The 14,853-nt window shown below is 39.4% G+C and overlaps 1 protein-coding gene across 1 annotated transcript in view; it reads left to right on the forward strand.

The window, feature by feature from the left end:
* Positions 1-7,566: 7,566 nt before the first annotated feature.
* Positions 7,567-14,853, forward strand: part of LOC130929630 (uncharacterized) — a 441,235-nt gene continuing 433,948 nt past the window's right edge. The window contains exon 1 of the mRNA XM_057856964.1: positions 7,567-7,775. The gene's annotated coding sequence lies outside the window, so the exon portion shown is untranslated. The remainder of the gene's footprint in view (positions 7,776-14,853) is intronic.

A 14,853-nucleotide genomic window follows, 5' to 3' on the forward strand; every position in this document is an offset into this window, starting at 1 on the left:
GATATTGAATTGTGTGTGTGTGTGTAGGTGTGTGTGTGTGTGTGTGTGTGTGTGTGTGTGTGTGTGTGTGTGTGTGCGTGTGTGTGGGTTGGGGGTGGGGGTTCATCTATGTATTGATGAATTTATATTTTCACGCACCACTAATTTCAAGACTGGAAAGTAGCATGTACAGTGGGGCAAATTTAGTCAACCACCAATTGTGCAAGTTCTCCAACTTGAAAAGATTAGAGAGGCCTGTAATTGTCAACATGGGTAAACCTCAACCATGAGAGACAGAATGGTGAACAAAAAAAAAAAAACTGAAAATCACATTGTTTGATTTTTAATGATTTTATTTCCTAATTAGAGTGGAAAATAAGTATTTGGTCACCTACAAACAAGCAAAATTTCTGGCTGTCAAAGAGGTCTAACTTTTTCTAACGAGGTCTAACGAGGCTCCACTTGTTACCTGTATTAATGGCATCTGTTTTAACTCATTATCGGTATAAAAGACACCTGTGGACAGTGGTCAGTCAGACTCCAAACTTCACTATGGCCAAGACCAAACAGCTGTCGAAGGACACCAGAGATAAAATTGTAGACATGCACCAGGCTGGGAAGACTGAATCTGCAATAGGTAAAACACTTGGTGTAAAGAAATCAACTGTGGGAGCAATTATTAGAAAATGGAAGACATACAAGACCACTGATAATCTCCCTCAATCTGGAGCTCCATGCAAGATCTCCCCCCGTGCCGTCAAAATGATAACAAGAACGGTGGGCAAAAATCCCAGAACCACACGGGGGGACCTAGTGAATGACCTACAGAGACCTGGGACCACAGTAACAAAGGCTACTATCAGTAACACAATGCGCCGCCAGGGACTCAAATCCTGCACTGCCAGACGTGTTCCCCTGCTGAAGCCAGTACATCTCCAGGCCCATCTGCGGTTCGCTAGAGAGCATTTGGATGATCCAGAAGAGGACTGGGAGAATGTGTTATGGTCAGATGAAACCAAAATAGAACTTTTTGGTAGAAACACAGGTTCTCGTGTTTGAAAGAGAAAGAATACTGAATTGCATCCGAAGAACACCATACCCACTGTGAAGCATGGGGGTGGAAACATGCTTTGGGGCTGTTTTTCTGCAAAGGGACCAGGACGACTGATCTGTGAGAAGGAAAGAATGAATAGGGCAATATATCGAGAGATTCTGAGTGAAAATCTCCTTCCATCAGCAAGGGCATTGAAGATGAGACGTGGCTGGGTCTTTCAGCATGACAATGATGCCAAACACACAGCCAGGGCAACAAAGGAGTGGCTTCGTAAGAAGCATTTCAAGGTCCTGGAGTGGCCTAGCCAGTCTCCAGATCTCAACCCCATGGAAAATCTGTGGAGGGAGTTGAAAGTGCGTGTTGCCCAACAACAGCCCCAAAACATCACTGCTCTAGAGGAGATCTGCGTGGAGGAATGGGCCAAAATACCAGCAACAGTGTGTGAAAAGAGTTACAGAAAACAGTTGGCCTCCGTTATTGCCAACAAAAGGTACATAACAAAGTATTTAGATGAACTTTTGGTATTAACCAAATACTTATTTTCCACCATGATTTGCAAATAATTTCTTTAAAAATCAAACAATGTGATTTTCAGTTTTTTTTTTCCACATTCTGTCTCTCATGGTTGAGGTTTACCCATGTTGACATTTACAGGCCTCTCTAATAGAACTTGCACGATGAGTGGTTGACTAAATACTTATTTGCCCCACTGTAAATGGGTCACTTCCGCAAAGCGGAGAGTACGGAATTTCGCACTACAATGTCCAAAGCAAAGAGAAAGTTAACATTAGCTGTTTTTTCCCCTTGTCTTTAGTTTAATTTGGAGAATTTGGCATTTTGTTGTTAAAAAGGGCAGTCATTTTCCATTTAGTATGAAACAATATGTATGTAACTTATCTTTCTTAAATTGCATCACCACATTTAAACTAGGGTTGTCAAAAGATTAAAAATTTTAATTGAGTTAATCACAGCTTAAAAATTAATTAATCGTAATTAATCGCAATTCAAACCATCTATGAAATAGGCCATATTTTTCTGTAAATTATTGTTGGAATGGAAAGATAACACACAAGACGGATATATACATTCACCATACTGTACATAAGTACTGTATTTATTTACTATAACAACGTATTAAATAACATGGGAGGCAATGTGGGGAAGAAAGGTAGTAGTTGATCATTTTCTTGACACCCTATGTTCTTTCCTAACGCAGAGAAGATATATCAATTGGTGCCCCTACGCACAGTCATGGTTGCACTTCCCATCATGCATTTGGGCAGAAGTTAAATAGCTGCAGTATCATTTACTGAAAACTCAACAAATACACTAGATGGCAATATTTAGTCACAATATACAAAGTCACATTTATCCTTTAAGAATTACAAGTCTTTCTATCTGTGGATCCCTCTCACAGAAAGAATGTTAATAATGTAAATGCCATCTTGAGGATTTATTGTCATAATAAACAAATACTGTACTTATGTACTGTATGTTGAATGTATATATTCGTCCGAGTTTTATTCATTTTTTTCTTAATGCATTGCCAAAATGTATATGATCGGGAAAAATTATCGGGAATGATTGGAATTGAATTGGGAGCAAAAAAAAAAAGCAATCGGATCAGGAAATATCAGGATCGGCAGATACTCAAACTAAAACGATCTGGATCGGATCGGGAGCAAAAAAACATGATCGGAACAACTCTATCAATAATTACACAATGCTCAGGTGCTGAAACCCATAAAAATCAGTCGCACCCAAGTGCCAGCAGAGGGCGACAAAACACCAAAAAACACAAGTAACAAGTGGACATGACACTGTGCTGTTATTTTAATCTGTTTGAGTGGGGCATGTGCGTTAAATGCATCAAATATTTTAACGTGATTAATTTAAAAAAATAATTACTGCCCGTTAACGCAATAATTTTGACAGCCCAAATTTAAACCAATCATTTCTCATAAGCATCGTGATGACTGGAAAAGAGAAAGAGGTCATTTTGTCTGTCAGAGAGCGCACCACTTAGTCAAGTAGGTGAGTCTACCAGAACAGTGATGAATGTTGTTGCCTTCCAGGTTTTCTTTTGAAGAAATTGCTTTGTCAGTAGGTCTACTGACACAACAATACAGTTATATTTGGCTGGAAATGGTGCAAAGTAAATCAAAGGAAATTATTTTCTAACCTATGATTTATAAGACACGATTTGTCAGTTAAGAGATTGACCATCGCGAGGGCAACTAAAAATATTAGCCAATTTTCAATAACCAGCGAAATGGAAAAACAAATTAAATTGTTGACTTCAAACAAGTGGAAAACCATTTTAGTCTTTAATCAGACACCACTCAATTGCCCACCCACCTACCCTCTCAAATGCAATATTACAAAAAACAGATGGCATGTGTGATGCATGCACAAACAAATTTGGCTACCGAAGCAGATGTGATGAACAAAATAAAGCACGTACAAATTGAAAACACAAATGGAAGCTTTGTTTGTAAAGGCTTCAAAACTTGTGCATTTACACACATTGAGTACCTAGCAAGCAGATGTGCATAAAAGTGCAATCGATGCAGAACGGCGAGGGTTGTCCCCATGAGTGTAGTACATCGTAAAGAGAAGTGAGGGACCTGTGTATCCATAACTTGGATCTAGACCTCAAGAAAACACAAAATAGCAGGTCGAGAAAGAGAGAGAGAACACAAGATGAAGAGTAAGGGAAAGAGAAGAGGCGCAGATGGGTCAGCCATCTGGTAGATGGAGGAAAAGAGAGGAACATGAAAAGAGGAGGGAGAGCGCAGGAGTGTTGCTGCGTGTGTGTGTTTGCGTGTACAATGGGAGTTGGGAATGTGTGTGTGGATGAAGTGCAAGACTTGTGTAGGAGTTTTATGTGTTCACGAGGGGTCCATCATCAGTAGCCAGGTGCCAGTGGTCAGTGCACACACACATGAATTTGAACACGTACGCAATCGACATCAAAGGATTATGAGGTTTTATGTGGACATTAAAGAGGACATATTATGGAAAATTGACTTTTTAATTGCTCTATAATAGTTAGCTCTCTTGAGTACCTGACTGTGCCCACCCATCAAGGGGGAAATCGCACAATTAAGCGATGTTTTGTTTGCGGCATAATAAAAAAATGTCTCTGCAAGCGTACTTTTGAATTCCACCAGATTGTGATGCAACATTACAACTTGTTTACATGATACATCCACAATACTGAGTTTCTTCACCCATGACTGGGAGTAGGAATAGCGTGACCAGTAGGGGTGTGACAAAAGAACAGAATGGTGATATATCGTGATACTTTGTATCCCCAAAGGTTATCGATATACTCCTGCCAAGAATCGAGATATCCTTTTGAAAAGGTGTTAATGTTGAACACAAAAAAAAAAAAAAAAGGAACCAACAAGTTACTACCAAATTCTTCCACCATAATAGTGTCTCAGTTAACTCTAAGGCTGCCATTGACGGTGCTCGACGCCCAATCTATTTAGACTCGAAACCAGAGCATTCGCAGTCATTCTGTCCGATTTTCGGGTCATTTACAGGTAACTTGCTGTTCATTTACAGGTCATTTTCTGTTGAGTTTGAGTCTCTGCCTATTCATTTGGGTGATTCCCAGGGCTCCTCCTGTTCTGTAACTCAAAATAAACAGGAAGTGACCCATAAAATACCCCCAAATCATCAGGAAGGAACTGAAAATCAACAGGTAAATGACCTTAAATGGCCCAAAATTACCTCATTGCCTGGCATTGACTGCCACTGACAGCCATAGACGTTCAATCTGTTTGAAGTGGGAGGGATGGCAGCGAATGAACTTTCGTTCATTCGCTGCCACCCTCCCAGTTCAAATGTATTGGACGTCTACTATTGATTAACTCATTCCAATTCAGAGCAGAAGCTTGTTTTTCTGTTTATCAGTTGTTTGTAGAATATCCTAGAATGATTTCCTGACCAGTGTATGGATAATCGTTGTATCGCCATATCGTCAGATCATCGTTATCGTGAGCTTTTTATCGCAAATCGTATCGTATCGTATGGTACCAAGAGGTTCCCACTCCTAGTGACCAGTGTACGCAAATAATGCGGACAACTTAAATTACGACTGGGGGACTAAGTGATGTACTGTCACTTATCGATCCGAGATTGTGAATTTTTCACATCAAGGCTTTGCTAACAAACAAGTAAAGAACACTGAACAATGTATGAACATAACATTGTTACCCAGAGGTGGGTAGCAACGCGTTACAGCTACTTCACAAGGGCGGAGGTTTGCATAGACCTGCACCAGGCTGGGAAGACTGAATCTGCAATAGGCAAAACGCTTGGTGTAAAGAAATCAACTGTGGAGCAATTATTACAAAATGGAAGACATACAAGACCACTGATAATCTCCCTCGATCTGGGGCTCCATGCAAGATCTCACCCCGTGGCGTCATAATGATAACAAGAACGGTGAACAAAAATCCCAGAACCACACGGGGGACCTGGTGAATCACCTACAAAGAGCTGGGGCCACAGTAACAAAGGCTACTATCAGTAACACAATGCGCCGCCAGGGACTCAAATCCTGCACTGCCAGACGTGTCCCCCTGCTGAAGCCAGTACACGTCCAGGCCCGTCTGCGGTTTGCTTGAGAGCATTTGGATGATCCAGAGGAGGACTGGGAGAATGTGTTATGGTCAGATGAAACCAACATAGAACTTTTTGGTAGAAACACAGGTTCTCGTGTTTGGAGGAGAAAGAATACTGAATTGCATCCGAAGAACACTATACCCACTGTGAAGCATGGGGGTGGAAACATCATGCTTTGGGGCTGTTTTTCTGCAAAGGGACCAGGACGACTGATCTGTGTAAAGGAAAGAATGAATGGGGCCATGTATCGAGAGATTTTGAGTGAAAATCTCCTTCCATCAGCAAGGGCATTGAAGATGAGACGTGGCTGGGTCTTTCAGCATGACAATGATCCCAAACACTCAGCCAGGGCAACAAAGGAGTGGCTTCGTAAAAAGCATATCAAGGTTCTGGAGTGGCCTAGCCAGTCTCCAGATCTCAACCCCATAGAAAATCTGTGGAGGGAGTTGAAAGTCCGTGTTGCCCAACAACAGCCCCAAAACATCACTGCTCTAGAGGAGATCTGCATGGAGGAATGGGCCAAAATATCAGCAAAAGTGTGTGAAGAGTTACAGAAAACGTTTGGCCTCCGTTATTGCCAACAAAGGGTACATAACAAAGTACTGAGATGAACTTTTGGTATTGACCAAATACTTATTTTCCACTTATTTTTGCAAATAAATTCTTTAAAAATCAAACAATGTGATTTTCTGTTTTTCTTTTTCCATTCTGTCTCTCTTGGTTGACAATTACAGGCTTCTCTAATATTTTCAAGTGGTAGAACTTGCACGATTAGTGGTTGACTAAATACTCATTTGCCCCACTTTATTTGATAGCATTCAGTCTATCACAAAAGTGAGTACACCCCTCGCATTTCTGCAGATATTTAGGTATATCTTTTCATGGGACAACACTGACAAAATGACACTTTGACACAATGAAAAGAAGTCTGTGTGCAGCTTATATAATAGAGTTAATTTATTTTCCCCTCAAAATAACTCAAAATATAGCCATTAATATCCAAACCCCTGGCAACAAAAGTGAGTACACAGCATGGGAACTACGTACACCCCTAAATGTCCAAATTGAGTACTGCTTGTCATTTTCCCTCCAAAATGTCCTGTGACTCGTTACAGGAGTGCTGTCAGCATTGCTGCAGAGATCGTGTGTCGAGGCGATCGTATTTCAAGATACCACTGTATTTGACACTCTAAAATGCAAAAAGTTATTTGACACTCTAAAATGCGAAACCCCTCTTCCAGTTTTTATTTGGCACTGACAGACCACGGAAAGCGCAGATATGATTTGGTTTAAGTTCATGTTAGGGAATGTTCCTTCACTAGAGGGCACTAATGCTTTTTGGACGGCTGATGTTTCATTTCTGTAAATTTTTCTGGTCGATGATTTTTTTAATTCAATGATTTTTGTGGTTTTTTTTTTTTTTTTTGCCTAATATGGTCATGTAATAGGTTATAGAACAGTATAATAATAACAACAGTTTATATAGATGACATGCTGAGAAAAACAGTATACCATTGTGTAAAAAGAATTCTGACATTGTAAGTAGTTACTCATGACTTAAGTTTTCTTTTCAGCGAATATTTTTTTTTCTTGTAGTTGAGTATATTTTTTGGATGACCACGTTTACTTTTACTTAAATAATAACATTACACTTTAAAGTGGTCAGATGAAAATGATGGTTCTTGACTTGACACTAGGAGGCTTGCCATCAACGTATAAGAATCTTACACAAGGGTTCTGATGTAGCCATCATCCCTAAAAAGTTTTTTTGGGTTAGAAAATGCCATCTGCTGGCCAGGGGTGCACATTGTGGTGCTTCCCTTGTAAGGTCAAGGGTTAAAAACAAGATGGCGGCAACCGGTCAGTGGTATTTTGTTTGTTTGTTTGAAGCATGGAAGCAGGCTTCTGTTTGACACTATCAGTCACTTTCAATACTCTCTTTCCTTGCCACCATACAAAGGCTTATTTTTGTACACACCTTTATTTATTTGACAACTTTTTCAGTTTTCTATAAATTTGGAACCTACAGTCGTGTAGGGTTTTTGTTGCCTCCACCCATCAACGATCAAATCAGTCCCGGAAAGCATCACGGAACACATCAATGGTGAGTTAATTAGTTGATACGTTAATACGTTGATAAGTTGAAACGGTTGAAGACCGACTGAGACCTGTTTGCTTGCTTTATGGAAGTTTAACTTAAATGCTGGAATTTGGAAAATTGCATTCACAAGTTCAATCCATTCATAAAGACCTGTTTTGACCGGTTTTGTTTTTACAAACAGGAACTATACTGATCTTATTTTGTGAAATAAGTCATATTTTTATGAAACACTGTACATTTATATTGTACAATATTTATCACACGATTTTATTAAGCATTTTCACATAGAAATTTTGCTTAAAATATTGAATTTTCTATATGAACGATATGAACAATGGATGCATCATTTTCATTTTTATCAAAGCTAAACTGTTTTCAATAGTGTGCATTCAATAATACATCATCTTCTATATAACTGGACCAATTGTATTTTATACTCCCTTGGATGCAGTACAACAAAACCCAACACACAGGACTTAAACATGACATTCAGTAATATTTAAGCGATTATGTAAAAAACAAAAACAAACAAAAAACACTTGTCATTATCTTAATTATCAAGATAATGACATATGACCGAAAGTATCCTCGACATGACGAAGCAACGCTGAACCACAGTAGAAGTAGCAATCAGGCAAATCGGTTGCAAGGTGAGTAATCCCCCGGCTTGAAACGCTGCTTGATTAAGATTGAGCTCAGATCTGGGATAGAAGGAAAAATCCTACAGAAATTACTAAGGCAACTGAAAACAGGACAAAGCACTGAACATTGAAAAAATAAAGACAAAATATTACATGCAACAAAACTACTGGTATTTATTTGATCAAATTAAATACAAAGTAACTCAATTCCAAAAAACAAGATGAAATACTCAAAGAAATATGTATATAGACAAGTTTCCGAGGTACTTCCGCTTTACTTCCTTATGTCTGCAACAACTTCCGTTTTTAGAATTTCTCCATCCAAAACATCAGTGGCGCTGGAGTAACATTACTCATCAGTATCCCTTAAAAAAGACAATTTGGAAATACCGCGTGCATTTGCCATCGTCACGACTGGGGAGGACAACATGTTCATGAAACCGGGTGTTTTTGCAGCCATGTTGCCACTGTGTTATGGAAGGTATTTTCTTCCTATCCCTGCATTTTCATGTTTCTGGTGCTCAAAAAATAATAAAGCTAAAATCTTGCGCATGAAACGGCTTGTTGCCTTTGATATTGATATTACGATGATAATTGTAATTATGATTATTTTTAATATTATTTACTACAACTACTGTATCTGCTGCTAGCCTATTGCTAATCAGTACGTGTTGGGTGGCACAATTATGTCAATGCATAAATGCAAGTGTTAAAAGTTTTTTGTACATTTGTTTACAGGTGGAAAACTATGTTAGGCAAGGGAAGACAAGTTGATGTGCCTCACATCAACACTTACTGTATGTTGATTGACATACATCGAGACTTCGTGCGTTGTAATGTCGGGTCAAAGTTTGGCGAGGCTCTCAAGCCGCTCCGGAGCTCTGCTGTCTGATATCACATTCTCGTATGCTATTTTTTCTAATTTATAAAATGTGATTTATTGACCTGTGTTGCACCTGCACCAATCGTTTTAAATTAAACAAGAAATGGAATCATGTCTTCCAAATGTTTTATTGCGATCAATATCTGCAATAAAAAAAGAATTACATACTATTTTTGTTTATATGTACATACAATTTGGTATTTCCTTGTAACAAGAAAATCCGTGTCAGCCCTTCTGCATTCGACAAATGTAATATAATTTGTAATTTCACCTCAATTTGATCACTCAAGTGGCCTGCGTATCAATATATACTGTACTTCACGTCAACACAGGCTGACAGGTTATAATTTTGTCCACGATTGATCGACGAAGTCAATCATACAATCTCATCTACGTCTCATCTATGTTGTGCTGATTCCATTTTTGGAGATTCCGTGGGTTCCTCTGGCTTGATTTTGCAGTTTTAACTTATTCAACACACTGCTTACTTCAACCACAATAGCGTAGGCTACCGCACGAATGCTATTTTTAGACCGTGACGTCGCCATCGTAACACAGAAGTGGGACATTATACACACGCCCTCGCATACAATCCATTATATATCTGCTTGTTTTCTCCGGTAATATTTCAAAAAAGAACATGCCAATCAAACACTGCTGCTATGGAACTTGTAGAAACGACTAGACTTTTCGACATATAAAGGATGTTTTCTTTATACCTTTCCCAAAACCAAAAACATGGAGGAAAAAATGTAAAGAATGGATCAACTTGCGCGGACATCCAAAAGACCAGTTTAACACCAGCAATGTGAAGCCATTCACATTTCATACGCAGTAAACATTTTGTTGGGGGCCATGGTCCTTCAGAGGACCAGGAGGTAAGCCATTTTGATATTTTGACTTATTCTTTAGCATGGCGTTTTGCCATGCTTCTTCTGTCTGACAATGAATGACCTGAAAAAAATCAAAATGGTATCTGACTGCTACTTTTACCTTTTCTGTTGTAAAAAACAACTTTAGTAAAGAAGTGTAAAAAATTATACAATTAAAGTGCATACGACGGGATAAAAAAGGTCTTAAATAGCATTATTATGTGAATTAAAATCATATTTTGAGACGATTCGACTATATACAACAATTTGGCAAAGCGCAGATGACGAGAAATTAGTGCTTTAATCCGCCGTAAAGCCACGCTTAATAAGTATAGGGCTCTAGCGTCCCCAACAGGTAGTTGACATCAGCGGGAGAATGGTTTCATCTGATTTAGTATGCAGCCCATTGAGGGGGAATTAGTCATAACGAGGAAAATGCGACGAAGAGAGCTGCAAAATGTCATTGTTTCAGTCTCTTGACTCCAATATTTTTAAAGGATATTCTTTTTATCGAAGTATTTTTCCCAATTGCTAAATAAATGATATGTTCATGACAAATAACAATCTTGTACTAAATGTAATATGAAATAATAAAAATGCATTTATTCAGTACAACATGGCAAAATTACTCCGTAATGGCCAAAACCGTCGACTTCACCTTTACTGTCGAACCTCCTGAACGCTATATTATGCCGCCGTTGTTAGTCAGGCTTTTGACATTTCCCTGCCCCCCGGCTTCGGAGACTGTAAACAAACCAAGAGGCGTGACAGATAGCCAATATGCTAACCCGAACCGAGTGACGTCTCAGTCTTATTTTCGCTTTTCCAAGCAAAAAATCACTCAAAACTAGCCCAGATTATGTCTCACTGCAGCGGTGTTGTCGATTGTCTTCGCCGATCGGCAACCCGGCCGGCGGAGAGCAAGTTACAGCTCGTTCCCCTGCTACTACGGACAGGAGAGCTCACCGGGGAAGCAGCTGGAGACAAACCGGCCGACGTCGGAGGAATGCGTAGCTGCCACATGGTCAACACGAATATAATAAAAAATAGTGCTTTACTACATGGCGACGATTTAAACAAACAGCGGCGTGCAGTTGTTGTGCAGCTAACATGACAGACAGAATGTCTCTTAGAAGATCTTTTCTACCTGCCCATCCATGATGAACCGTAAGTGAACAGCCCTTTATTTAAAAAAAGTTTGTAGTGTTTACTTTGTAATCGCTGTATTTGTGGCTATTTTTAACACAAAGTTGCAGTTTCTGATCGTGTGGGAAATTTGACAGAACAACGGGCACATGAAGAGGGCAAAAAACTGAGTATAGTGCTCTCCCGGCGGGGGGGATGTGCGACAAGCTGCTGGTGTCGTCGGCTGAGTGGAGAAGGAGCATGTCAGCCACAGAATGCAAGCCACCTAGATATTAAAATGATCCCAGTATTTGACATAATACAAAACACGATGTTTACTCACTTCCTCGTAAGTCCAATGGTCCCACAGTAGTAGGGCTTGTTTTGGCCAAAATCCACCGGGGGAACGTTTTGAAACCCCAAAAAGGCTCACGCCTCTCTCCCTGGTGCAGCAAAAATTTTCTGCAGCCGTTTGGCTGGCGTGATGCGAAAAATAAACAAATTAATCCGCAAAATCAGAAGAATCCTTAGTCCTTCTCATACAACAGTACGGCTGGAAAGTGAGAGGACTCCTACCGTACACGTCACAGCCCCCTCTTTCTCAACTCGAGACTGGAGCCGGAGGTCACTCATTTTCATGGCGCGGGATTAAAAAAACTAAATAGATATAGAAGGGCTGTCAAACGAATAAAATTTTTAATGAAGTTAAACACAGCTTAAAAATTAATTAATCGCAATTCAAGCCATCTACAAAATATGCCATATTTTTCTGTAAATTATTGTTGGAATTAGAGGTGTGCAAAATTTCCGATTCTTAGATTATTCGCGATTCGGCCGTGGAAGATTCGAGAACGATTCACAAACATCCAAATTCCGATTATTGAAGTATGGCAAGTAAAGCGGAAGTACAACACACTCAGCGCGCCGCACGGTCTTCGGGACGGAACAGAGCGGGAGTAGCTAAATATTATGCTTCTCATTAACCGGCCCCTCGGGTAATGCCAACGCTCAACTCACGGCTCTAGCTCAACTCATGCCACGAGATAAAAAAACACAACAACATACCTGACTGCTGCCGAAAAGCTGCTACAAGTACAGCTAAGCTACATAATGTTACGGTAGATATCATTTATATAGGACTAGATGGATTATAGACTCTGTAGCGGTAGCAGCACATCTGCAAAAAGCTAGATGCGGGCGTTAGTAAACGGACGCCATCTTAAAGCAGTAAACTTCCCTGCAATGCTGTCGTAGCGAACCTTCCAAGCAAACCTAATTAACTTTTTATCTAAAATACTCCTAAATCGGTAAAATATTGACTTGAATCTATCTTTAAAATAGTTTTAAAACTTTCACATGTCAAAAGTAGACAAAAGGGAAATTATGGAATAACGGGAGCAATTTTAACAACTTTAACGGTTGATTCACAACATTAAATTAATTGAATGTAGTTTAAAGCTGCTGATACAGAATGGGGACTGGAGTTTTTTTATTTAATGTTATTTTTGTATATTTGTTTACTGCTATATGTTAACTTGATACTGAAATAGTAGTTTGGTTTAGCCTGAGAGTATTTTTGAACAATTTTGGAACTAATGTAAAAAACTTTATTTAAAAAAAAAAAAAAAAAAAAAAAAAAAAAAAGGAGGGGGGTGCATCAATAATCGTTTTATAATCGAATCCCAAAGATTGGAATTGCCCAAAGATTCCCAGCTCTAGTTGGAATGGAAAGATAAGACACAAGACGGATATATACATTCAACATACTGTACGTAAGTACTGTATTTGTTTATTATAACAATAAATCAACAAGATGGCAATAACATTAACATTCTGTTAAAGCGATCCATGGATAGGAAGACTTGTGGTTCTTAAAAGATAATGTTAGTACAAGTTATAGAAATTTTAGAGATAAAACCCCTCTTAATGTTTTCGTTTTAATAAAATGTGTAAAACTTTCAATCAAAAAAATAAACTAGTAGCTTGCCATTGTTGATGTCAATCATTACACTTTATGCTGAAACCCATAAAATCAGTCACACCCAAGCGCCAGCAGAGGGCGACATAACACCAAAAAACACAAGTAACAAGTGCACATGACACTGTGCTGTCATTTTAATCTGTTTGAGTGGGGCATGTGCCTTAAATGTGTCAAATATTTTAACGTGATTATTAAAAAAATTAATTGCCGCACGTTAACGCGATAATTTTGACAGCCCTAAAATATAACGATCACTTCCACACACATCCAAGCAGTCCATTTCATTCAGGAGCATAAAATACTGCGGAAAATATGAAAAAAACCATGCTTTTTACCATCATAGGCACTTTAAGATTTGTTATTAATAAAAAAAATTTAAAGTGTTCGTTGGCTGTAACTGAGTAGCATTTGTGATTGCTACACAAAAATAGCAAAGTAAATTGCCCCCAAGAACGGTCAAAGAAGTAAGACAACCAGAGGATATAATATATAAGGAAAAATAGGGCATATGGTGGGAAAGGATAGCTTGTCAAAACAGGAGAACGTCATTGTCAGTGGCGTAAGGAAAATTTTGTGGATCAGGTCGGTTCTTTTTCCCGCCTTTTTTAGCCCTCGACACTCAAGCCATCTCTTTAACTGAACATTTGTATGTTCTTCCACATCTTTACCAGTGAATTTGGCACCAGGGACATCATTTTCGGACAGAATTGGTAGGTTTAGCTCAGTAAACATCTCGTTTGTACACTATTTACATGCATCTAGCATGAGTGACAAACGCGAGCGTGTACCCCCTTAGCAACAGTTACTAACGTTATGAATATTAATGAGCGGAAGTGACGTTTAGTGTGCGGTACACTATTCATGTTGTTCTTTCTAAACCGGAAGTTCAGAGCAGACATTTTCCAAGGGAACGCCGCCCATATTTTGCTCAGGAAACTTGTCTATAAGCATTGATGAGATTGTGACTCTGTGTGCTTCACTTTATGGTTTCATACTGTCAGCGTTGGGAGTAACGCCGTTATAAATAACGCCGTTACGAAACGGCGTTATTTTTTCAGTAATGGGGTAATCTAACTAATGACTTTTTCCGCCGTCACAACGCCGTTACCGTTACTGACGGTCAAAAGCGGTGAGTTACTTACTCTGAATAAATTGAAGAAACTACCAGCAGTGTCGAGTCGACTCTCTGCTCTGTTGATTTGTCATCCAAGACTTGGGGTGCGTTCAGGTTCGAGAATAGCGCGCGTACTTCTGACTCCAAGCTGTTTTTCCCTGCTCATTCAATTAGACAATGCTTTCCAAAGTTTGGTAACGTTTCTGTGTTTGCTACACCTGATGCTAGCCTCGTTCCCATCTCCCACTGTCAGCCAGCAATAATTCTGCTTCCATCTTGAGGACGGCAGACGCTTTGAAGGTGACGTGAATTGTCGGGAAACGAGCCTACCTGAATGCAGCCCCTCGCGTGCGGCAAACACACACACGCAAAACAGATGCACGGGGTCGGGATGGCAGAGCATTCAGACGAAAAAATGTCCTTTAAGAGGTGGAGATATAGACACTATTTCAAGTTTGTCAAAAT

The sequence above is a fragment of the Corythoichthys intestinalis genome, chromosome 14, assembly GCF_030265065.1.
Source record: "Corythoichthys intestinalis isolate RoL2023-P3 chromosome 14, ASM3026506v1, whole genome shotgun sequence".
NCBI classification, from domain to species: Eukaryota; Metazoa; Chordata; class Actinopteri; order Syngnathiformes; family Syngnathidae; genus Corythoichthys; species Corythoichthys intestinalis.